General features: G+C 42.9%; 1 protein-coding gene across 3 annotated transcripts in view; it reads left to right on the forward strand.

The window, feature by feature from the left end:
• STARD13 (StAR related lipid transfer domain containing 13) overlaps nucleotides 1-25,900 on the forward strand; it is a 234,524-nt gene that overhangs the window by 128,461 nt on the left and 80,163 nt on the right. The gene's annotated exons all lie outside the window — the stretch shown is intronic.

The raw sequence follows: 25,900 nt of genomic DNA on the forward strand, positions 1-25,900 counted from the left end.
CTTCGAAAACTGGTAGATGTTACAAGGAAGTAGGATGCACCCAAGTATTCTAATTTTCTTAAATATGTATTAGAATGTTAGTGGCAAAATAGGTTCATTTAGTCATGAATATGAACTATTCTGAAATTAGATGAATCCATGTTATGTTCCTTGTACCTATTTATTATATTGCAGCAAAATATTCCAAACATAAATATTGTCACTGGAACTGTAGTCCAGTGAAACCTGTCATTCACAGCTGCCTTCCAAAGCACAGGTTTATTTTTATTTTTAAAAGACCTCTATTGAATAAGTGAGTACAAACCTTTTAAAATAAGTCAACAAACACTGCTATGCTGAAAAGGTTATTTCTGAGCGCCTACAAAGCAGCTGGAAATTTTTAACAAGTTTGAATTATCTTCAGAAAACAAAGTCATTTGCCGCTATATACGTACTGGTTAATATTAAACAGCTGTCGTGTGCTGACATCAACTTTCAGTTCATATGTAGCTCAGCTGTTTCAAACATTCATTGGAAAATGTAAAATAAGTTATAATGATATTAGTTTCCTGTTAGATGCTTAAGTGGTGATGTAATGTGTGCTAAACTAAATGTCCCCCCCCCTTTTTGCACTTGTGGTACGTGCAAAAACTGAAAAAGCACCTGTAATGAACTCACAAAATGTTGTGAGTAATGTTCCCACAAGGCTAGTTAACAAGTTGCCTCGTGCTTTTGGAAAATTTCCCTAAAGACTTCAATAGCTGGTCTTCAAAATAGTACCGTAAATCCCCCTTTGCCAGTTTACCGCTTTTCTACACCAACAGTTTTCAGACTATATTGCGGATATTTCTAAGGTTAGCAGGATTTTCTCATTAGGATCAGCAATGGAAGACAAGGTTTTCCAAACCTGTGCACTGTGAATGATCTTTTCTGCAGTGGACTCTCATGGGCAAATGTTGAGCACTATCTCAGTTTACATGATGCAGTGAGGATGGTCAAGATAATCTTGTTGGGGTGGGACGAAAAAAGGCAACAAAATGATAATGACATCAAGCGAGAGCTCTTGGTTATTCAAGGACTTTAAAGAGCCAATGTGGTGTAGTGGTTAGAGCATTGGACTGGAACCTGGGAGTACACCGTTCAAACCCCCTCTCAGCCTTGAAGCCTTGGGCCCGTCAATCACATACTCTCTCTCAGCCTAACCTACCTCAAATGGTGGTTGGGAGGATAAATGGGGAAGGAGAACTTTGTAGGCTACCTTCAACTCCTTAGGCAAAAGGTGGGATATAAATGTAATAAATAAACAATCTCACTTTTAACTCACTTGTAAAAAAATCAAGGACTGAAGTTAACTAATTTGCATCTCGGTATACGACTCCTGGTCATGCATCTTCTAACCAACAACTGAGTTCTTAAGTTTTGCTCTTTAGCTTCATAATACCATCAGGTTTTTTTTCTGCAGCAAATTGAATGTCATAAATGTCAACCATCTATGCTTCTGTGGCCAACTTCGCATAAAAAGCCCTCAGTGTCTAGATTGGCCAGTGATTCTGCTTTGTAACGGGAAGGGCTTCACCGGAGAAGGGTGTGTCATGCAGATAGCTCATCAGGGACACAGGAAGCAGCTTTTATGACAACTCCTGATTGTTCCTGTCCTGGCACTATGCTACTTATTCCTCGTACTTCCAGGGGTGTAAGTACAGAAATGAGAAGGACAGGCCATGTTACTGTGTGTGTCAGAGGGGAGGAACTGGTGCCCCTGCCAGATGTTGTTGGACTACAGTTCTCATCATGCTTGACCATGGGTGTTGAAGCCCCAAATATCTGGAAGGTCATAAGTTCCCATCCCTGGTATGAGCAATTACACTATTCTTGTTTTGCACCATGATGTGTCATTTGCTCCAGGCTCAACCAGCTCCTCTGGATAGCAGGTCTGGCCTGTGGGAACCAATTTTTCTCTTTCTTTCAATATTACAAAGTCCATAGGAAACATTTCTTCTCCACCAAGCCTTTTATGTTTACAGCACCAGCCTATGTGTAATGTTGGAACTGAAAGGTGTTGTAATGTGTATATGATTTTTTTTGGTTTTTTTATGGATCACTTTTATGATCCACCCTGAGATTTTATAATGAAGGGCAGGAAATAAATTTTATAATAATAAAGTTCATTTGTTCAGCACCATCTATCACCACAAAAAAAGAAACCCAACAGTAGCAAAATAAACAAGGGATTTTATGGAAATAGGTATAGGTTGTAGGCAGAAAAAAGCAAAAGGAGTTGCGTTAAAAACAAACCTATACTGTATTGTAGTTTTTTTAGTTCAAACACAACCTCGACTTGTATAGCTTTATATCTTCAAATATATACAATGGAACCTCGGTTTTTGAGCTTCTTGGAAGCCGAACAATTTGGAACCTGAATGCCGAAAACCCGGAAGTGAATGCTTCCGTTTTCGTACGTGCCTCGGAAGTCGAACGGCTTCCGAGGTGCGTTTCTCCATTTTCTCAATGGAATTTGCTGACCACCCATTGCGCCTTGGTTGTTGAATGTTTCAGAAGTCAAATGGTCTTCTGGAACAGATTACGTTCGACAACCAAGGTACCACTGTATTTAAAAAGTCAAAACAAGATCCCATGTCCACTTCTGCAGCACCTCCTTCACTTCTAAACTTTGGCTGGTGACTGATTTTCTCCAAGTGATATTATCAAATGCTGTCCATGGAAAATCTCTAATATCTTTCTCACAATCCATCTGACCTTCTTACCTATCCTAACCAGCCATCAGTTAGTACCTCCATGCTATCAGGGGTATCAACAGACAGAGGAGCAGTGGAACTCTGTTCCAGCATTCTGTCACAGACCTGACTTTTGCATGAGCCTCAGCTGAGAACGCAGTTGGAGAGCGGGAGGTTGATTTATTACCTTCCACAGAAGGATATTAGTACAGCTCATTCTTCATAATAAGGGGTTTAAAACAAATGAAGTGCAGATCATGTGCAGATCACAGGTCAGGAACTTAATAAAATTATTTAGTAATGGCGAGGAATCTGTTTTGCTTCCAATTTTCTAACCAGCTGGAGAGCCCGAGCACATTAGGATTCCCAAACAAAGGCTTGTGAAAAACAAGAATTGGTGAAAACACATGTGAGCGGTGTTCTCACATAACTTGATCTGAAGCATTGCTTGATAGAACCATAGAATTGTAGAGTTGGAGGGGACCCCAAGTGTCATCTACTCCAACCCCCTGCAATTCACCCGTGACAGAATAGAATAGAACAGAACAGAACACACAGATAAAACTAGAATGCACAATAAAATGTGTTGTAGGTGTATGTGCTGTATGTGGTGAGTACAGTGGTACCTCGAGTTACAAACGTTTCAGGTTACAAACTCTGCTAACCTGGAAGAGTTACCTCGAGTTGAGAACTTTGCCCCAGGATGAGAACGGAAATCATGTGCCAGCAAGAGGCCCCATTAGCAAAAGCACGCCTCTAGTTAAGAACAGTTTCAGGTTAAGAACGGACCTCCGGAACAAATTAAGTTCGTAACTTGAGGTACCACTGTACATCAGAAGTGGCACACTCTGAGCAATTAAGACAATAAGAGGACTTGAACTACATCAAGAGAATCTGGAGCAGATGGGTAGCAACCTAATGCAGCGCAGCGGTGAAATTCCCTGTATGTGCAATCTGCATCACTTTCCTCTGCCAGCATCCTGCTAAAGTGATGTGGAACTTGACTGTCACTTTTCTTTCTTTGCTGTGTTTTTCTTTGAGTTGTTCTCTCCAGTAGAATAAACTGGGAAATCTGGTGGTGTGAGGCATATGGTTGATTTCTGAAATTGTCAGTTGCCTCTGATCCAGGGGGAATCCTTACTCAGCGCCAAGACAGACATTAAATTGCTCTGAAATGTGATCTTTATTTTTATTTTCGTATCGCTGTATTTCAGTATGACTTAGTTGGCCATTGTCCTTCGTATGGGGCCCTAGAATGCACAAGGATTATAATGATGCAATGGCGTGCAAACTTAAGTCTAGGACCGCAAACATTCCGTTAAGCAGGCATTTTTAAAAGTGTGCTTGGCATTGGCTATTCTCCTTTGCAAAAGCAGCCCTCAAGACCCCCCCTCCAATCCTGTTGAGCACTGTGATGTTCAAGAACAAGAGTTTAATTATTTTCCCCTTTGCCATTTCTCACCAAAATTATCTCCCAGATGTGCTTTTTGATTCACATAGCAGCTTAAGTAGGTGGAAATATTGAGTTTCTTCTTTCCTGACATTTGTCCAACTCCTGTGGCTGACTTTGGGTTAAAAAAAATTGACAGGAGAATGATGTGTGTGTGTGTGTGTGATCCTAATGAAAGCAGCATCAATCAAATAGAGTGCTCTGACAGTTCAGACCAAAATGCACAGTGTTACCTGGTAATCTTTGGTATGTATGGAAAGCTGTAAGCATGTAAGGAGATCACCAACCAAACAACAATTGGGAAAGGCAGTTTCAGTGGGGTGTCTCTCACTGCATGAAGCCATCATTATCTGTATAGAGGAGAAACATCTCTTTAGAGTCCCTCTAGAGGTCAGTTTCCTAACAGACTATACGAAATTCAGATAGCCCGTTGTGGAAACAGATCTGCTGGGAGAGCAGAGTAGGTATGTTGATTGCCAGTAGAGAAAAGGAAGGGAAAGAGAAGACACCATTGCAAAATTAAACTAAAAATGCCCAAAGATGCAGATTTGCTTTCATTACAAACTTGATTATTTTGATACCATCACAGAGGTTCCTCAAATAAAGATTCGGAATCATTGCTGTTAGGAGCACACAAAAACTTGAATGTATACACTGAGGTTTCCAAAATATTTTCGTATTTCTCGTTCTGTTGTCGAAACTGCTTTTAAAACTCCCATAAGAGCTGCTCAAGAGACTGTTTCCTGAACAAGGAGTGGGGGTGCTCAGAGGTCCTATGGGATTGAGGGCCGGATTTCCTTCTGGGGAAGCTTCCAAGAGCCTCATGCCAGAGGGAGGCAGTGCCAGAGGCAAAAGTGGGTGGGCCAATTAATGTGTCACGAATGAACTGGCAGTAAATCACCTCGTTCAAAGTTCGAGTTAACCATTTATTACCATGAACACAATCTGCACAGACTTAGCAGAGTGTCAGGCCTGATGAGCACAGCAGATCATCCCCAGTAGGTCTTGCCCCATGGATCAGTTGCTGAGATTGTAAGTCCCTGCCTCTCTACAGCTGTCGTACGTTCCCTCATCTCCAGGGTGCCTCCAAGCAATCAGAGACTGTGTCTGTGTGAAACCAACCTATCCTATGCCCTTTTCATGCCTCTTCTGGTTCTGGGAGACAAGTGGGGAGGGGAGCTTGTTGCAGCAGGAGAGGAAGGCATCTGTGACTCTTCACCAGTTTGACTCATCTCTATCTCTTGGGCTTCCTCACTCCACTTTCCAGCTTCTGCCTGATTCTGGACTTCTCTCTGCCACAGACTCTCCCAGCGCACTAAGCCCTGTTAAGTCTTCAGCTTCCAGACCTCCTTTCCATGTCTTGGTGTGGTGTAGTGGTTAAGAGCGGTAGATTCGTAATCTGGGGAACCGGGTTCACGTCTCCGCTCCTCCACATGCAGCTGCTGGGTGACCTTGGGCTAGTCACACTTCTCTGAAGTCTCTCAGCCTCACTCACCTCACACAGTGTTTGTTGTGGGGGAGGAAGGAAAAGGAGAATGTTAGCCGCTTTGAGACTCCTTAAAGGGAGTGAAAGGCGGGATATCAAATCCAAACTCCTCCTCCTCCTCCTCCTCTTCTTCTTCTTCTTCTTCTTCTTCTTCCTCTGACCACTCATCGCTGTCCCACCATCACTCCCTGGGCCCTCTTCCTTTGGTGGTTCGCCAGCTGGTTCTTCCTACCAGTTCAACCAGTCTGTGACATAATGTAAATGTTACCTTTGCACACTCACACACCGCTGTCTGTCCTCCCACTATGCTTCCTTTGGATCATAACCACCATGGCTGGTTGTTGATATAACAGCGAGAAAAAGTCATGCTGACCCTTCAAGTCAAATAATTGGCAATGATGCTTGTTGTGGCTGACAATGATGCTTTTATGGTTATGCAAGAGAAGTCCTGATAGCCTTTGCATTTTATTATGAAAAAGTGGTCATGTGAATTAGGAAGATCATCAGATGCTGCAGCCGGCCAAGAGGCTTGTTCAGTTTAAAGAAAACAAGGTCAAATTTGGTCACAGATATGCCAAATTGGGGGGGGGGTCATCCTTGGGTCATGTGTGTTAACTAACGAAGAGACTGGGATTAGATTGTGATCATGGTAGCAAGGCAAGCTAGAGAAAAAACTTGGGGTGAACTAGGTCATGCTGCGCCATATTGAGCAGACTGAAACTGCTTCCAGCCATGTCAAAATGCAATTTCACCCAGCTTCTCTTGAAGCCTGATTCCCTCCACCTCCGTTTGAGCTCTTACCTTATCTGTTTCTCCCAGCAGAGAAAAACAACACTGATTTTGTGATTGCAATTTCCATTTCCTAGGAAGATAAACATGCTATAAATGCCATTTCGATGGGATGAGATGTCTAAGCCTTTGCTTAATCGCAATATGTTCATGTTATCATTAGCACATACAAAAAGAATCACAAAAGCCATAAACCTACCGATAGAAACGATAATGCAATTTGAACTTTCATTTTCATGAAATACATTTGGATTATTTTAGTGTGGCCATCAACCTAGGTATATATATATTTATACTGGAACACAGTTTTATAATTTAAATCTGATCCATTCTACATTTCAGGATTTCGTTCTCCCTTAATGTATTCACGGAAATAGCACTTAAAAGCATTTATATGGTCAAGTTAGAAAAGCAAAGTGTTTTTACTTACGTTGGGAACAACCATTTGCATTCTCAAATGATGTCATTCCTGAAAGACATGTGCAGGACCTCAAATCTCTAAGGAGCAAAATCCAATGAACAGTGACCCGGATTAAAATTGCACCTGCCTTGAAAAATCTAATTGAGTATTCACTAGGCCACTGCAGGCAAAATGCAGTCAAGCTCTTAACAAAATCAGAGTTGGCTTGTGGAATTATGCACTGCTTTCCCTTTGCTGTGGCCTTTCCAGTATGAGTTTCCACCTCCCTTGACTATAGTCACCGGGAAAGTTACCAAGGGTTTGGGAAACCTGCCTTCGAAACTCACTGAACCAGAAATCTAGCTAGCATGAATTATGGCAAGACCAGTGTTGACATGTGTCAGCCATGGTTAAGTTTGGATTCCATGCCACATAGCAGTGATAGGACTATTGTCTCCTTCCCCCCTCTTTTTTGTCCTATTCTCTCTATTGAAAAATAATTCCTAAATAAAAAATGCAGTTGCCCAAGAACTGCCTTTGGTCAGAACGTGGCCATTTGAATCCTGACCCAACACTTCCAAGACCTATGCAACATGTGGACACTGCAACTATGATTTCTCTAGGGGAAAAGTGCCAGAGGAAAAAGACATTTGGTCTGATTTTTCAGAGGTCTTTTTATCCCATGTCTTAGAGCTTAACCTCACCATGCACTTTCTTTTTTGCTTCATGAAGCTAAGTTTTTGGGGGGTGTAATTCCTGCACCAAATTGCCTTGGGGTTTATACTAATATACTAGGAGAAAAGTGCTGGAACTCACCGCCTCAGTCGCCAATCCAGATGCCACCGGCATCTTGAAACCAAAATCATGTGACAAGATGCCAGGCTGCACCATCTTATAGGGAGATTCATATTGTTTCCCTCGCTCATTTACAGGGAGCAAGATGTGCACATACATTTGTGGGCTGCAACTTGAAATCCTGCTGTTTTATACCCTTGTTTCTTTGCGGCCGACTCACCGCACGAAGCCTCCCAATCAGTGATACTTGGCGGGCAGCGCTGTGCAGCACAGATCCCCGTGTTGGGCACAACCATGGCAGCAGCATCAGCATCTGGCCACTGCCACCTTCACCTTCCAGCCTCTGAGCAAGTGCCCAGGCATCAGCCTGGCCTGTGCTGCACAGGCACCCTCAGAAGGGCAAGCCTTGACCGTTGCTGCTCTACATTATAAGGCAGCTGGAGTGTCCCCCCACGCCCCACTGCTGCTGCTGTGCGTGCGTTGCTCCATTGCTCTTGCCTTGCCGATAGGAGGCTGTGGTTTTTGTAAACAAGCAGCACTATCATCGCCAAGAAGCTGCCTGCAATGGCACCCACTGGAGAGGTGCTGGAACTGTGTTCCAGCAAGGGAAAAAAGCCCTGGATGTAGCCAGTAAGTGAGTTTACCCTTGGGGATCCATCCTATACAGACAGATGTACTGACTTGACTTGGAGATAGTAAGCAAATTGGATCAGTGCATAATTTTCTGGTAAAATAGAAATTCCGTTTTGTTGGCTGGACCTCAGAATCAATCATTTGTGCATCAGTGCTGCCCTGTCTCCTAGGCAGAAAGCACAAACTATTTGTGTGCTTCAATTAAATTACCCTAGAAAATCTATAGCTTGGGGGCACTGGTTTATTACTGGTATCCAGCTCTATTTTCATTTGCTAAATGACATTCTGAGAGCTTCTGTTCTGAACATAATCACCTAAGGGTATCTGCTGCATAGAGCCCTGCATGATTCAATTATTGCAGAATGTCATTCCCTTCCCAGAACACAGCGCCAAGAACATTAGCAAGGAGTTTTAATGTATCCCAGTGGTTTTCTCTTCACACATCAGCTTTTCCATGAATAGTAAAAACAAAACAGAAAGCAAACAAGAGTTCCAGCTTTGTGGTTAAATTATTCTGCCTACTGCTCTTTTTGCTAGTAGCCCATCACGCCATGTATACAATCTGAAACATTACTATTTATTATATCCTTTAAAAAAATTATTCCACTGACCCAAAGGGATCTCACAGAAGCTAATTCCATATTTAAAAGATATGAGTCTCGATATACAAAATGTAAAAAACCTTTAAAATTATGCATAAAGATGTCAACAGATAAAATATCATAACCAAATGAAATTGCAGGTGGGATTTGAAATTTGAACAACAGGAAGAAATGATAATGTAAGAAAAAGAGGAATATATATTAGATTAAATGTGTTATGTAATAGAGGAATATGAAATAGAGGTGAAATGTGCAGGGATGGGCATAAAAAGAGCATGGAAGGGAAGGTGGAAAGCCAAATTGAAAGAGAAATGTATAACAGGTTTGAAATCTGAAATTAATTAGTTAAAGTTATGAAAATCTAATAGAAATCTTAATAAAAAAGAAAGAACAAAAACAATGGGTTCCGATGAGCAATTTTGTATTCTAGAGCTCAGAGCTTCTTGGGCGTTTATCACCTTGGCTCCTGGTACCACTTTTGAAATCTTAATAGTTCAGGCGGAATTGTAAGCTTATCTCTTGTTTTGTCAGGCAGTTTTAAATGTGCAATGTAGTTGATTGACTGTATCCTGCTAAGGATCCTGAATACAGTGATGCTTATTTGTTTTTCCACAATCATTTAGTACAGCAGCACCATCAGCATTTCACAAAGATCTATGTGGTTTAAAACAAAACAATTCAGTTTTCAGTAAATAGGATTGCCTGATATATATGCATTCGGAACTGAGGCTAATGAGTGTCCACACCAGGGCCTGTTAGAGCCTGACAAAGGTATTTCTTCATTTGCTCTGTTTCATATACCGTGGGAACAAAGTGGGCACTGAACACTTACATAATCAGGCACTTAAGTATGATGGAACTTTGAATCTCCTTCAACAATTCTGCCAGGCAGGCTCCATTTGGTTATATTTAAGAAAAGCCACAACCTTTTTATTATAGTACAAGAAGACAGGGCAGCTCAACAACTGTTGCTGGCTTAAGAAAGTACTTCATCTGGCTCACTTTCAGTTATTTCTTTGCCTTCACACACCCCTAAGTTTGTTGGTCATAAACCTACCTCTTAAATTTGACTTTTGACAGTTCCACACACATACAACACCAATGCAGATCTTTGTTACAGGATGCTACATTACTTTAGACAGGCTCCCTTCGTTTAATTCTGGCAATGCTTTAAAAGAGCCTACATCCCGCATAAGACAAAACAGAAGGAGGAGGAAGGAAAATAGAAGCAGTTAAGATATCAGCTAATCTTTACCTGCCACATTTTTATCTGGCACGCAAACTATTTGCAGTCTACATGTGGCAAAACACCTTAACAAATCCAAAATATGGTTGCATAAGCTTTCCTGGGTCAGAGCCCAGGTGGAATGAGCATCTAAAGTTTAGGAGCATGAAATCTACCTGTTCTCTCTGTGGGCATCTAGCAAAGCTTGAAATAGTGTTACAAGGTAACTCTGTTAAATAAACCCAGCCCCGGCCCGATATGGGGACTGATTTGGTTCCTGACCTCACCCAGGTGGCCTATCCCAGAAGTGATGCCTCTCTCCCACTCTACAAACTTGTCAGGCCAAAATGGCCCAATAGAAAGAGGCTTTAGAGAACTAAAATGACAAGAGGTGACCTTGTCAGCCGTCCACCCACTGAGTGCTGCCTCCCAGCTACTTAAAGAGCCAGGGTCTTCTGCTGCAGCCATTGACTTCTTTGGGAGTAATTGTGTTTCCACTTCTAGGAAGCCTTTCACAGGGTTCTCATGATCCTGAGGAGTCTGTGGATCAGCCACCAGATTCCAGTGGCAGAGGTGTCTCCTCAGAGCTCGTGTCATGGACCTGCTGAACAGCAGCCTGAATAGGGAGAAGGTGGAATGATTCCATCTGCAGCTGATCAGCCTTCAGGGACACAGAGGAGAAGGCGCTGATGAGAACCAGCTGGCTTCAGCCTTCTTAAGCAGAGCTTCCAGCTGCAGAAAAATGCTGGTAACAATGCAAGAAGTTCCTGGCCCTTCATTGCTTCTTCCTGCTTGTCTTGACCCGGGACCCCATGCTTATCGGATTCCCTGACCCCTGGACCACCTGACCTCATGGAGTGATGTTCACCCAACCCTAGGTCTTGACCCAATTTTGGATGCTGACTGCCTCTAAGCAAGTACACCTCAGACTCTTCTAGTTGGCTGGTCTCTCACTCTGCTGAGCTCAACAACGAAACTATGGCATCAAGGAAATCTGGGATGGACCAGGGAGTGAAACCATCTCTTCTTCAGAGCTGCAGTATCCAGAGGACTCTGCCTCTGAGGAGCATTGTCTGGGGCCATGACAAAGTAACCCATTGTGACCAGTGGGTTTTCCCTATCTTCCAGCACCCTTGAACATTCAACACAGAAGGGCAGAGAACAGAGAAGTGGATCATAGATGGGTGATTCATTGGAGCATATCATTTTATTCAAATTAGCCCCAGAAAGGGAGAGCCTGCTCCAACTCTTGTGTATGTATGCTACAACAGAGCACTTAGCAAGGCAAGTTACTGACATGGGAACCATATTCCTGGAAAATTGGGAGATTGAGTTGGGAGCGAGGGAGCAGTGGTTTGTGTTGAGACAAAGTCCAGATGCAGAGAACACAGAGGACGACAGGTGCCTTCAGTCTCCAGAGGGTTTTCTGAAGTAGAGAGCATGGTTGGCCCAGGCACTTACAAAACCAACATTGCTTTGGTACTCCCCCAACAGTTAGAGATTTGGCACACAATACAGTACAAGACACCTTGATTCCTAGAAAAGGCTCAACATTTTTGTTTCTTATGATCAAAACAACAGTGTGTTAAATCTTTCATAATAGCATGCAGCATTCAATAGGACTTCAGCCAAGACACACCCCCAGCAACATGACTTCTGCCTTCACATACTTGGATGGAATGCAAGCTGTGTTTGCAGAGGCCTCAAGGGGAGGATATCAAAATCGTTAAGCTACTTCAACAGATACAGAGCTGGAATTTAAGAACACAAGAAGAGAACCTGAATCAAAATTGTAGAGTTGGAAGGGGCCATGAAGATCATCTATTCCGACTCCCTGCAATGCAGGGATCTTTTGCCCAACGTGGGGCTCAAACCCATGAACGTGAGATTAAGAGTCTCATGCTCTATCGCCTTGGTCAGACTAAAGGCCTGTCAGTTCAGGATTCTGTTCCTAAAGTGGCCAACCAGATGCCTATGGGAAGCCCACAAATGGGACTTGAGCATAGCACATAGCCATCATTAGTAGTAGCCATGGATTGGATTACGAGTAGGCAAACTAAGGCCCGGGGGCCGGATCCGGCCCAATCGCCTTCCAAATCCGGCCTGTGGACGGTCCGGGAACCAACGTGTTTTTACATGAGTAGAATGTGTCCTTTTATTTAAAATGCATCTCTGGGTTATTTGTGGGACCTGCCTGGTGTTTTTACATGAGTAGAATTTATGCTTTTATTTAAAATATATCTCTGGGTTATTTGTGGGGCAAAGGAATTAGTTCTTTCCCCCCCTCCCCAAATACAGTCTGGCCCCCCACAAGGTCTGAGGGACAATGGCCCGGCCCCCTGCTGAAAAAGTTTGTTGACCCCTGGATTGGATAGTCTTAAAGGTAAAGGGACCCCTGACCATTAGGTCCAGTCGTGACCGACTCTGGGGTTGCGGCGCTCATCTCGCTTTATTGGCCGAGGGAGCCGACGTACAGCTTCCGGGTCATGTGGTCAGCATGACTAAGCCGCTTCTGGCAAACCAGAGCAGCGCACGAAAAGGCCATTTACCTTCCCGCCGGAGCGGTACCTATTTACTTGCACTTTGACATGCTTTCGAACTGCTAGGTTGGCAGGTGCAGGGACCGAACCCGTCGTGGGGATTCGAACCGCCGACCCTCTGATCAGCAAGTCCTAGGCTCTGTGGTTTAACCCACAGTGCCACCCACGGATAGTCTTACCCTCCATAAATTGTCAAGTAGCTTCTATGGCATGAAGAACCTTTCACCACTAGAGCAGCTGTGCCAGCCTCAGCTCCACTTGCACAACTTGTCAATGAACTGTTAACATATTGTCTAGACAACTGTAATGTGTCATGGGGATGCCTTTGAAGAGAGGCATTGCTAAGGCTGGAAGGAGGAGATGCTGGTCAATTGAAGAGCAGAGTTAGAAACAGCAACCTGAAACTCAGTGATACACATGCAGATCTCAAGTGAGTAACTCAGTAGCAGCTCCTGGAGTTTTTAGGTGAATTTTCTGCCTCACAGACAGCAATGTGAACCACACTTTGGATCACAGAACATGAGACCGATTTAAATAAGCAGTGATGAACCTTCCGATGAATAAAAGGTGCCAAAAACATATTTACAAATTTCCGCTTAGGAACGCTGGCTGTGTACCAGAAGAGCTCCATAAAAGAATCTGATTGCCTTGAATGGGCCCCAGGCATTATCGTATTCAAAACACTGTATATACAATGGTGAATTGTGTTGCAATGGGATAAGACACAGGGATACAGTAATAAAACTGTTGTGTGATCTCAAGAATTCTAGTGAAACTCAGTTCCAGGAAAGGATAAGTAAAGCTGGTTTGATGTATTAAGAAATCTCGGCAGCTGTAACAGTACAATGTTTCAACATGCTAAGTGGATGCATGTGGAAAATCACACCACTGTGAAGAATCTTGGATCAAGCAAGGCCACCCTAATATTGCTTAGAAACTCCAAAATGTTCTAGGTTGTTCAGCCAAAATACTGTTTCCTTAATACTTATTGTGGTTGGGTTTCGCAGGTTTCCGGAAGTATTATGTTATTTCCAGCCTTTAGTGTTAAAAGAGAAAGATTTAATGAATGATGGTTTCTAACTAACAGAAACTTTCTTTACTGTTTTCCTCTTCTTGGATGGTATTTTACATATAAAACACCTTTTACCTATTGCTTGTATTCTATAGTGTGGTTAGCCTTTTTTTGGCATTACTACTAGAGCAATTGCCAGATATTATTTTGACTTGGGCTGCAATCCTCAAACCACTTGAGACAAAGTAAGGAATTTGAATACAGTGGTACCTCGGGTTAAGAACTTAATTCGTTCTGGAGGTCTGTTCTTAACCTGAAACTGTTCTTAACCTGAGGTACCATTTTAGCTAGTGGGGCCTCCTGTTGCCGCCACATGATTTCTGTTCTGATCCTGAGGTAAAGTTCTTAACCCGAGGTACTATTTCTGGGTTAGCGGAGTTTGTAATCTGAAGCGTCTGTAACCTGAGGTACCACTGTATTAGGACACAAGTTTGCTGTGTAAATCATTATTTAACGCATTTATATCCCACCCTTCCTCCAAGTACCCCAGAGCAACATCCATAGTGTGGTGGTGGTAAAGTAAATTTCTATACCATCCTTCTTCCGAAGATCACAGGGCAGTTCACAATATAAAAATCCAGAAATGTACACCGTAATAACAAACAAAAACAATTACTACCCCCTCCAAGGCACACGGCATTTAAAAGGCCATATATTGTTTACCGTATTTTTTGCACCATAACACTCACTTTTTTCCTCCTAAAAAGTAAGGGGAAATGTCTGTGCGTGTTATGGAGGGAATGCCTACGGGTTGCATGCCTACGGACTTTCCTCCTCTAAAAACTACGTGCGTGTTATGGTCATGTGCGTGTTGTAGAGCGAAAAATACGGTAATTAGACAAAGGCCTGGGAGAAATGTTTTTGCCTGTCACTTAAAGATATGTAATAAAGGTGCCAGGCAAGCCTCCCTGGGGAGAGCATTCCACAAGCAGGGAGCCACCACAGAAAAAGCCCAATCACGTGTTGCTGACCTCCAGACCTCTTGCAAGGAGGTGCACAAATAAGGGCCTATAAGGGCCTTGAGATGATGATTGCAAGGTCTGAGTCAGTTCATATGGGCAGCAGCGGTCCTTGAGATATTGCGGTCCTGAGTCATATAAGGCTTTATAGGTCAAAACCAACTGCAATACTCTCCACACAGTCAACATTCAGAAAAATCTAGAAGAGAGATCCTTTTCTGATGAAGAATCTTATGTGTAAGGTCATAGAACTGTGGGTGTTGGCAATGCATGTTTATTTCATAACAGCCTTTGTATTCCACTCCACCTCCACCCAAAGCCTAAAGGTTGTAGCATCCATTCAGGATGATGTAGTTACATAGAAATATACCTGAGGATTATTATTATTATTACCTTACACTTGTGAGAATAAATTCTACTAAGCGCCTCTTATTTGAATTGGAAATCCCTCATGCAAATGAATGCTGCACAGATTATTTCCTATCTTGATCCAGTAGTTGCAGCTGCACGTTTGTAGCTCAGTTAGATATTCCCAATATTATCAGCTGTAAAGAACATAGTATTGAGACTGGATTTATTCTCTTCCCACCTCCTTTATCTCCTCATCAAATAGCTGATTGGTAGCATTCAGAGTATCTAGGTTCTGCATGTATAAATTTTAATCAGGGCCATAGAGTGTTAATGTGTCTTTGGTTGTATTATTATTGTCCATATTCTTCAGTGGATTTGGTTTAAGACTCGCTCACCATGTGGATTAACCATCTGCTTCCAATAACTGAAAATTCATGTCCAATACTAATGAACACTTTCTGTGTGCTTGCATGCCTCTGAAATGCTCCAGGCAACTGTTCTTGCTCTCAGATGGAAAAAGCCACAACAGCTGCGGGACACACAAGGACAGCAGTGCTTGTTTCTCGTTATATTCCTGGCAGCAAACTTCTAAGTGCAAAGCAACTTTCCAGGCTGCCTAATTACTATAAGCCTGTTAAGTGTAACTTCTGTGGCAACAGAAAAAGAACTTCCTTTTAAACATTTTAATTGGATTACATAGTACCTGAACACCTGTGCTCATTCTCAGGCCGCCAAACTCATATAGTTGAGATATGTTACAAAGTAGTAAAAGACAATGCACTAGATGGGGGGGGGGGGCAAGCTTAATTCTTTGCAGCTCAACTCCATGCAATGTATGGCATGCATGTTGACTTGGAAGCATGCCCTCTCAGTTCAGCTTGATTCACGCCTAAGTAAGAATTCATATGATTGTATCTTTAATCCACATGGGGATCACATCAACTGAGAAAGAACCGCAATCTTCAGTTAAAGGAATATCAAATAATTTTTAGCTATGAGCAGAAAGAACATTTCTAGCAAATACAAAATGGATGTGTAATATGTTATGTTATGCTATGCTATGCTATATTATGCTGTAAAGCATCGTAGTCCATTGTTCATTTCCCCAAGCTATTTTCTAAGAACTCTTAAAAGTATCTTGTGTTATTCTGAGTGCTTATATACTTGGCATAAAATCTATGTGAGCAAAGTAGCAGCAATGCCAAGGCTGGTAAATAAGTTGCACACCTTCTGTGATGCCTTTTAGGAAGCAAATCCTTTGCCTTTCGCAGTATTTCAGTTTTTTTGGCACAATGGGAGGTGTGACAAGTCTTCTCACACCAGTGAAGTTTTCCATCTGGAATGAGCAAAATCTCTGGAGTCGTTAACCTCATATGTTCAGATGGATAGGGCGACTTCTCAGAAGCATGAGATGAATTTAGAAACAATGCGTGTTCTAAACTTGATTATTTTTGTCTTATTGCATTCAGTACTTTTTAGATACTGGTATATACATCTAGCAGTTTTACTCTGCAACCACGAAAGCAGGAATGTTTCTTTAAGATTTTACCATATTTGTATCCTTCCCTTCCTCTTCAAGATGGAAAGTGAATAGCAGTATTTTTTTAAAAAAAATGTGAAACAGGTATTGAGAAAACAGATTCCAATTTTATTTTAAATAATCTGCTTATCCTTGAGTATTTTCCTGCACATCACTTACCATTTCTTTTAAAATTTTAGGTTAAGATGTGCTTATTAGAAGGTATTACCTAGGCTTTGACTCGATGCACGATGTAGAATAAGTAACACAGCATAAGGAAGCAGTAGAGGCAGCTGGTGAGATATTTTGCTGGCAGGAATCGCCAGCTACCACTATAGGGCACCAGAAGGTGAGCAAAGTTTTCCCTCACTAGTAAGTATTGGGAGGGCAGCAGCAAAGAGGCAGAGACCACCACCTCAGCCTGTCAACAGTGGAAGTGGGCAGTGGGTGAATGGCACTGACATCAAACCCAGCAGTTCTCATCAACAGTATACTGTATTTTTCGCTCCATAAGATGCACCTAGTTTTTAGAGGAGGGAAACAAGAAAAAAAAATATTCTGAACGAAACAGTGGGTGTATGATTTTTGTGGTTCATGCTGTGGCCACAGACATGTGATTTGGCGGTGAGTTTGGGGTAGCCCAATGCAAAAATCCTTAGAATCCATGTGTATTCGTGCTTTGTAACCACGTTTTTGCACCATTGCAGGCCCACAAAACAGTGGATGCGTGTGTGTTTTTGGTGCAGGCTGTAGCCATGGACATGCTATGTGATTTGATGGTGAATTTGGGGTGACCCAATGCAAAAATCCTGAGGATCTGCTTTTTACCCCTGGGCAATTCGGCTCCAGGGACCACACATTCGCTCCATAAGATGCACAGACATTTCCCCTTACTTTTTAGAAAGAAAAAAGTGTGTCTTATGGAGCAAAGAAGGCGGTACATACACTTCTTTGTTTTGTTGGAAATAGCTAAATAATTCTAACCACAACTAAGCTAACACAACCGCAATACTTGAGGCAAGTCGCCACCCTAATCTGGGCTTGAGCTATGGCACCTGAGAGTCACACTCCCTGCAATTCCTTTGGGAGGGGATCACATTGGCTGGATTGCCTAAGCCACGGGTGTCAAACACAAGGCCCGGGGGCCGAATCCGGCCCGCCAGACCTCGTCATGTGGCCCATGTAGGCGCCAGCTGCCAGCCTTCACCTTTTATTCTTTTCTTTTTTTTGACACAAGAAAGCCGCCTCTTCAGCGCATGCGCGGCAGCCTACAAGCCAGAGAACGTCTGCCCTCTAGCGGCGCCGGCCATTCTACACATGAACCTCCACTTTACATGCATTCAGGAAACCTCCACTTGTTTTTATATTGAGCGCATGCCATCCTGCGATGTGACAGATCCAACGGCTGCCTGAACCCTTCTCTCCTGTACTGTAAGTCCTACAGATACAACCGGCCCTTTGAGGGTGACCAAACTGCTGATGCGGCCCCCGATGAATTTGGGTTTGACACCCCTGGCCTAAGCCCTAAGGTCATATCCTACACATATGACTTGTGGCAACGCCTCCACTGAGATGACCAATTTAATGCCTTAGGCTGCTTTTTCCCCCTAAGGTCTCCTGCAACCTCTTTAGGAAGTGAATCATAATTAAACCATTCTTATAATCATATAGGTAATACTGGGCTGGAGTGTTTCCCAGACCCATAAGCTGTTAGCCTGCCTGACAACAGGTCGCTTCAACTGGATGGCAGTAGAACACCTGTGGCTAGGTATACTGTGGAAAGTCTGTTTGTTTTGCTACTCCCTGGCCAATGGAACAGTGAGCTATGCTTGCCGAAGTTCAAGCTCCAGCTGCTTGTCTCTTCATGTTCCTGTTTAAAATGTCATGCAGTTACATAATGTATGAAAAAGGAATTTGATACATAATGTTTGGAAGTTCCATTGCATAAGCACAGAACAAAAACACTCTATTACTTTGCCCTTCCTTTTTTAAAAGAAGGGTTTTGGGGTGGTGTTTTGATGGTGTGTGTGTGTGTTTTGTTTGTTTGTTTTTTTGGTGCAGTATAGATACCCATTAACCCATAAACAGCTGGCGTATTTCTCTCCCTCTCCATATAACAAGTCTGCTTTAATTTGTAAGGCAATTGTTCTTTTGTTGTACTTTGGGTTCTGAAAATGCTGGTTGAGCAAGAATGCAAGCTCTAGATGGCCTCTAGTGGACTGCTTGCGGAACTGTAGGAATCTTTGTTTAACCAGCAGTCATTTCTCCAACTGCTTCTCAGGTGTGGTTGCACAGATACTTTGGCTTCAGCTAATATTGTATTATGTGGATAATTTTCTTTGCGTTGCTGTTACTGAGTAAAAGAGAGCATCTTCTGATGCCCTAGGCGTCGTCCTTTATGCATTGCCAAGGAAGATGAAAGTCTGTGGCTGGGTTTAGCTAAATTAAACAGAACTGCGTCCCATCCTTTACAAGCACCACTCAAAGGAAGGTGACCATCATTGCCAGCAACTGCCCTCAGGCATAGCTGTTGCCCTCCTTTCTAGGATTGGGGAGGAGGTTGGTTATAGCCTGATTATTTTGTACCATTGGCTCAACAGGCTAAGTCAAAGGTGGACAGCTCCCGTCATCTCTGATTATTGGTTTTGCTGGCTGGGAGTTTAGTTCAACAGTATCTGAAGAGCCATAGATTCCCCAGCACTGGGAGACATTGTTTCCTAGAGGTGGGCAGAAGGTATGATAGGATACTATTGGTAGATCTTGGGATAATTTACCATAGATTATCAAGTCTTTCTGACTGTCAAATATTTGGTTTATTCACACATATGCAAGTACAGTAACACCTCGGGTTACATTGCCCTTGGGTAACGTAAACTTCAGGTTGTGAAAGTGGCAACCCCAGAAGTGTTTCGCTGTGCACGCATGCGCAGAAGCGGTCAGTCTACCACCACACGTGCATGCGCAGAAGCGCTCTGGCGCTTCTCCTCGTGTTGCGAAAACCTCAGGATCCAGCTGGACCTCCGGAACGGATCCCGTTTGCAACCGGAGGTACCAGTGTAGGGATTAAGTGGAAGCGAACCACATGTGCAGTCCTACCAAGCAGTAGATTTGCTATCCCACATCAGATTCCTAGAGAGAAAGATCTTTCTCTCTGGGAATCTGGCTTCAGTGGTGCCATCAGATCGGGGCTTTATTGCCGAAGCCTGATTAAGCAGGAAGGCCCCACAAATCCCAACAGGGCTGCTTAGCCTCTTCTTCTACAAGAGATTACACCCTGCCTATCCATGGGTAGTCTCTCAGAAACATGCCCCAAACTCCACAAGCCAAAGAAATCAAACAAGAAGGGCAGAACAGGGGTGGCATTCACTCTTAGACTACCTTCCAGGGACCACATGCCAGCAGTGGATGTGGTCACCCCACACTTTCTCACATGCACTTTTTCACACACATGGGGGAGGGGCATGCAAACAGGCCAATAGCGTGTGCACATGCACACACCAGCAGATCTGTGCAGATCAGCTGAGGAAGAGGGTTATCACTGCTTCTCCATTCATCAAATTATCTGATGACCAGGGACTGAGTAATTTCAATCCCTGGCAGTGCCCTGGGCTCTACCTACCCCAGCAAAATGTCTCCAACTTTTTCCACTCTTTTTGCCTTTGCCACCAAAATCGATAGGGGTTTGGTGGGCAGGAGGTAGAAAAATTCCTTAAGGAGCTGGATCAGACATTGTAACTTAGCCACCTCTGACTTAGGGCTGTGGCTCTAAAGGGTGTTCCTTCTCCTTCCCTAAACCTGAGGGGCTGTACCACCCGAGTTACACATACATTATCAGAGTGTAATGGCAGCTGCTGCCATGATGGTTCACACACTGCTCATGGTGATGCTTGGTGGAAGCAGATGGCATGGCAGAGCAGATGGCGCAGTCTCCTGTTACTCCCACATTGCCCCAGCCTGGATCAGGCAACATTGGCATGAGAAGTAACGGCTTTGTTGGCTGTTAGGCTTTCATCCCCTCCTTGCAAAATGCATAATAGAGGGGAAAATGGGAAAGTCACTGAAGGAGGAATAGAATCAATAGATTATTGTGCATAGTATGTGTACTTTGGTTTGATGAAGCAACGCTTTTCAGGTAATAACATGAATAGTGAAAGAAAAGCAAATATTAATTCCCTAGGCCGGTAAAAGATCAAAGAGAGACCTAATTCCGCAAAAGCACAGTGACCTTTGTCTTTCTATAATAAAGCACACTGTGGCCGTATGCATAGTGAAACACATTCTGCAGCTGTAAAATAAATAACTTCCAGATTCATTTCTCCTTTGTTAGTACGAGCCTAGAAGTCACATTTATAGCACATGGAAGCTGGGAACTGTAGTTTACCCCTGGCAAAGCTAAAATTCCCAGCACATTCAACAAACTGCCATTTGCAGGATTCTTAAGGGGAAGCCATATGATTTAAACGTGTTTTAAAAGTATGGTATGGATATGCTATTGTCATGAGCCACATGAAAGTGGTTCGTACTCATACACATACATCATGCTTTTTATTTTATTTAATAGTTTCTATTTGTGTATTTCAGAACTGAGGTCTTTGTCCTATTCCTGCATCTCCACTGTAAGCACATATAACTCCAATAACATCTACAGTACTGGTATTCAAACCCCTGGCCAGATCCTGCAAGCGAGAGCTATGTATGCAGTAAGTTCTGCATATGTTTAGCCTTGCTGGATTTGCAACTGTGTAGATTCGGCGTTATCCATGTGAATCGTGGGGAGCTGTGGACCCTGGGGTCTCTTCCAACCCTCTATGATTCTGTGGATGTCTTGCTTTTATAATCTACGTGCCCTTGGTAATGAGGGCCAGTTTAAAACATCGTAGAGGGTTCCAATTCATGCGGGAAATCAGCATGAATAGAGGAGCTTCCCAGCTTCAGACCAGAAGGGATTGGCAGCGTGCCTTTGCTCTCTCTTGTGAGCTTGCACGCAAGTGAATTGAACACTGAAATAGGACTTGTCGTACTCTAAAATGCTTTCTTTCCCTCTTTGTAATGAGGCGCCTGCAAAATTTATTTGCAAAGCTCAACAAAGGGTGGTACTCAACTAAGCTTAACTCAAAGTAGACCTACTGAAATTAATGGACCTAACTTAGCCATGTTCATTAATTTCAGTGGTCTACTTTGACAGTAGAACAGTCTCCCTTGGGAGGTTGTAGACTCTCCTTCCTTGGAGGCTTTTAAGCAGAGGTTGGATGGCCAGCTGTCATGGATGCTTTAGCTGAGATTTCTGCATTGCAGTGGATTGGAGAAGATGAGCCTTGAGTCCCTTCCAGCTCTTAAGATTCTGAGATTCTATTTAGTTGAATACCACCCAAAGTCTTCAGCAGTCCTTCTGCCTTCAGCATCTTAGCACAAACAGAACTGGGGAAGCATTTTTGCTGTGCTTCTAGATCTGGGAATAGGCCTGGAATTGTTTCGCCTTCATAGGAACCGTGTGGTTATTTTTCCATCAGCCAGTTCTTTGCTGTGAATAAGGCATCGCATCCCCTTGGAAGAACTGTTACAGCCACTGCACTTAAAACCTGAAGCATGAAGTTCTTGGACATGGGCCTCAGCAGGAGAACCGTGACTTGCACTGGATGGAGTGTTAATTTCTCAGAATCGCACTGCTCTCGATAACATAAAACTTGTATAATGGGCATTGTTTTCTACAGGGCCTCCTGGAAGGCAAGAAGGGTATTTGGGTTATTTTACTTGCTTGTATGGTTCCGTGGCTCATGCTTCCCTCTGTTTTTCGCTGCTAAATCACATTAAGAGAAGCAAGAATGGGTGTGGGATCTTTAACAACTCCACTTAGTTCTGCCTTGCAAAGAAGTTGAACTTTTTCCACTTCAGCACAAGGTTTGGCATAAGAAGGAGGCTAAATCAAAGACACAGTTCTAACAAAGCCTGGCGTTTATTCTTGAGGGTGAACATATAGGACATGTTTGCCATTGGCCTCTTTCAAACTAGTGGGAATATTTAGCTATGTATTAATACCACGAGGATAAGTGAAACAAAGTTTGTCTGTCTTTACTGAAGCCAGAGTCAGTGACATGCAGTTCCACACACCCATCAGTCTGCTGCACATGGAGGAATAATGACCACCTCATATTCACAGGGAGAAGTGTTTGTCTTGAAATAGCCTCTGTAGCAAAATATCCTCTCCAAATTTTACCAAGTTACCATGTATTAAGATTATCAGTCAGGGAAGATTTCACGTTCATTTCCCATGCAGGTTCTGGAATTTTATATTTCATGAGGTAGCAACTGCTACACAGTTTGGAAAATAGCTGAGTTTCCCACCATGTAAATAAGATGTTTTGCAAGCTGAAGAATAAGTGATTTGGCGGATAGCAAGCTAGTAGTAGAGCTCTATGCTGTAACAATTCCTTCTGACTGATTACACCAGCTGAAGTTCGCAATCTAAATGTGCAACCCATTAACAGGCCTTTTCAGTGATGGCTCACCTCTTACAGAATGTTCTCCCCAAGGAAGCTACTTTAAGGTGCCAGGGGGGAAAGTTTCATTTCAGCCAGGCTTTTCACCTTTAGCTTAGAAAGTTTTAGATATCATGGCCTTCTTTAGTGGGTGGGATATGTTAGATAACATTTTATGTATGTGATTGGGGGGGGGCTTTTATTCTATTTTTGTTTTATGTTAGTTTAAATTTATGTATTGTAAGTCATTTTGAGTTTACTTTTTGTAAATGAAAAAGCAACCAATAAGTGTAAATAATAAGAAATCTGTGCAGTTTGAAGTATCACAATCCTGTGTTTATAAAGCACTTTGTATCCTAAAAGTAATTAATAAATCATTAATAATTCAAGCAGCATCTGAGAACCAAGCAAAACTCTCTCTGGAAACTCCCATCCCTGCCTAATCCAGACTTAGCAGCAATGAATCACATTTTAAGTCCATACGCTTGGCTTAAAAAAATAATTCCATTTGCCCATAAAGATGTATCCAGGACCAGCCTTAAATAACCTGATGTCCTCCTGATGTTCGGTGACTACAGATTCTTTTGGCATATGGAGGGTAGCAAATTGATGAAGGCTGCCCTGGATCACAATTCAGGCTTTTTCAGTATCTGGCTTGTTGCCCGTTAATAATTGTCACAAGGCCAGTCACGGGTTCAATGTTGTATTAAAATAAAGTTGTTCTGCAACAAGTTATCTTGCTGAATAAAACACTGGGCTGCACCTTACATCATTGCTTATGGCTGTTTTCCATGTTACTCTTCTGTATTGCGTACGGTTAAAACACATGTGAGAAGGCATCCAGAAAATGGGCATGCTTGTTTGTAAAGAGAGAATTGTCCAAGTCTGAAAATATGTGTTTGGCATACGAACTGCCTTACAGGGTGCTGCCGTTTTCCTAGCCGTGCTGGTGAGACCTTATAACTGGAGGTTCGAGGGACTGAACTCAGGACTGGATGCAAAGCATGTGCTGTGCCTCACAACTGCAGCATACACCTCCAACATGCTACATGCTTGTGTCTGATTCTTCACAGGAGAGATCATAGTTCAGGGTTACCAAACTGTCTTGCATGTATAAGGTCCAATCGTAGTCATGTGCCCTACTTTACCCATGTCAGCCTTATTGAAAGGCTATTTGAGGACAGTCCCACATTTGAAAGTCCATGTGGTTAAATTCCAGTTGAGGCAAGGGCCTTGAGGGTGTCCATCAATAGTTAAGACCTCTAGAGGACATCAAGCAGTTACAAAGGTCACCTGGGCACAGTCTTACCCACTATGATAATGTCTATATCTACGGTATATATAACATTTCAATTTAAATTATTGTAATTATTTCTAAAGTTTCATCTATACATATAAACTAGAGCAAGGTTTCCCAGACTTGGGTCTCCAGCTGTTTTTGGACTACCATTCCCATCATCCCTGACCACTGGTCCTGCTGGCTAGGGATGGTGGGATTTGTAGTCCAAAAAACAGCTGGAGACCCAAGTCTGGGAAACCCTCAACTAGTGTATGCACATGTTATGAAAATTTGTTCTCTTTGCCCTCTTCCTTTCTTTTTTGGTGATGTGTAAGTGACCTCTCTAGTCCCTCTCAATTTAAGCACTAGAATGCAATGATAAGGATTTTGGGTAGCAGGTCTTAGGGGGCCAGGTCTTGATCCTTGGAAGACTGGGCTAGATGGATCAGTGTTGTCCCTACTTCCACATATTTCATGGATGAGCAGCTCATCAGGATGGTTTGCAGAGCAGTTTTGGAAAATAAACATCGTGAGACAGCTTACTCAGCTATTTCCTGTGACTCCTACAGACTTTGTACAACTGTGATCGTAACAAAGGAAGTGATCTTCCAACTCAAGTGCTGTCAGACAGAGTAAATGTGGGTTCAAATTAGCAGCAATTACTCTTACTATTTAATATAATTTATTTTCAGCTATAGCACCTTTCCACAAACATTCAGGGTAGTTTACAATAAAAAAAACCAAAAATACAAAAAAATATGTAAAACTACAGAGCAAACTAAAATTGACTTTTAAAACTCTAAATAGGAGTGGTAGCTTAAAGTTTTTATCCTACAATATCCTACTGGAATAAACTATCTTCACTGTCCCTAAAAGCAAGTAGCACTAGAGCAGGCATCCCCAACCTTCGGCCCTCCAGATGTTTTGGACTACAATTCCCATCATCCCTGACCACTGGTCCTGTTAGCTAGGGATCATGGGAGTTGTAGGCCAAAACATCTGGAGGGCCGCAGGTTGGGGATGCCTGCACTAGAGCCTGGTGGACCTCCCTTGAATGGCTGTTCCAGATCTTTGGCACCACAGCTGAAAAGGCCATGTCTCAAATGCTCGTCCACCATGTTTTAGCAGCAGGAGAAACTGAAGCAGTGTCTCCAAAGATGAGCAAAGTTGCCAAGCATTTCTCAAGATGTTTTAGTCCTAGACCATTTGATGCTTTAAAGGTCGAAACCAGTACAGTGGTACCTCAGGTTACAAGCGCTTCAGGTTACAGACTCTGCTAACCCAGAAATAGTACCTCGGGTTAAGAACTTTGCTTCAGGATGAGAACAAAAATCTTGCAGCGGCGGCAGCAGCGGGAGGCCCCATTAGCTAAAGTGGTACCTCAGGTTAAGAATGGACCTCTGGAACGAATTAAGTTCTTAACCAGAGGTATCACTGTACCTTCAATTAAGTCCAAAAACAATATGGAAAACCAGGGAAGCTGTATAAGATTGCTGTATTGTGATATGATCAAATGGCTCTGGTCAGAACTCTGGCAACTGTGTTTTGAACCAATTGAAGTTTCCAGAGCGTCTTCAAGGGCACTCTCACACATCACATGTGTCGAATCT

The sequence above is a fragment of the Podarcis bocagei genome, assembly GCF_964188305.1.
Source record: "Podarcis bocagei genome assembly, chromosome: 6".
Taxonomy (NCBI): domain Eukaryota; kingdom Metazoa; phylum Chordata; class Lepidosauria; order Squamata; family Lacertidae; genus Podarcis; species Podarcis bocagei.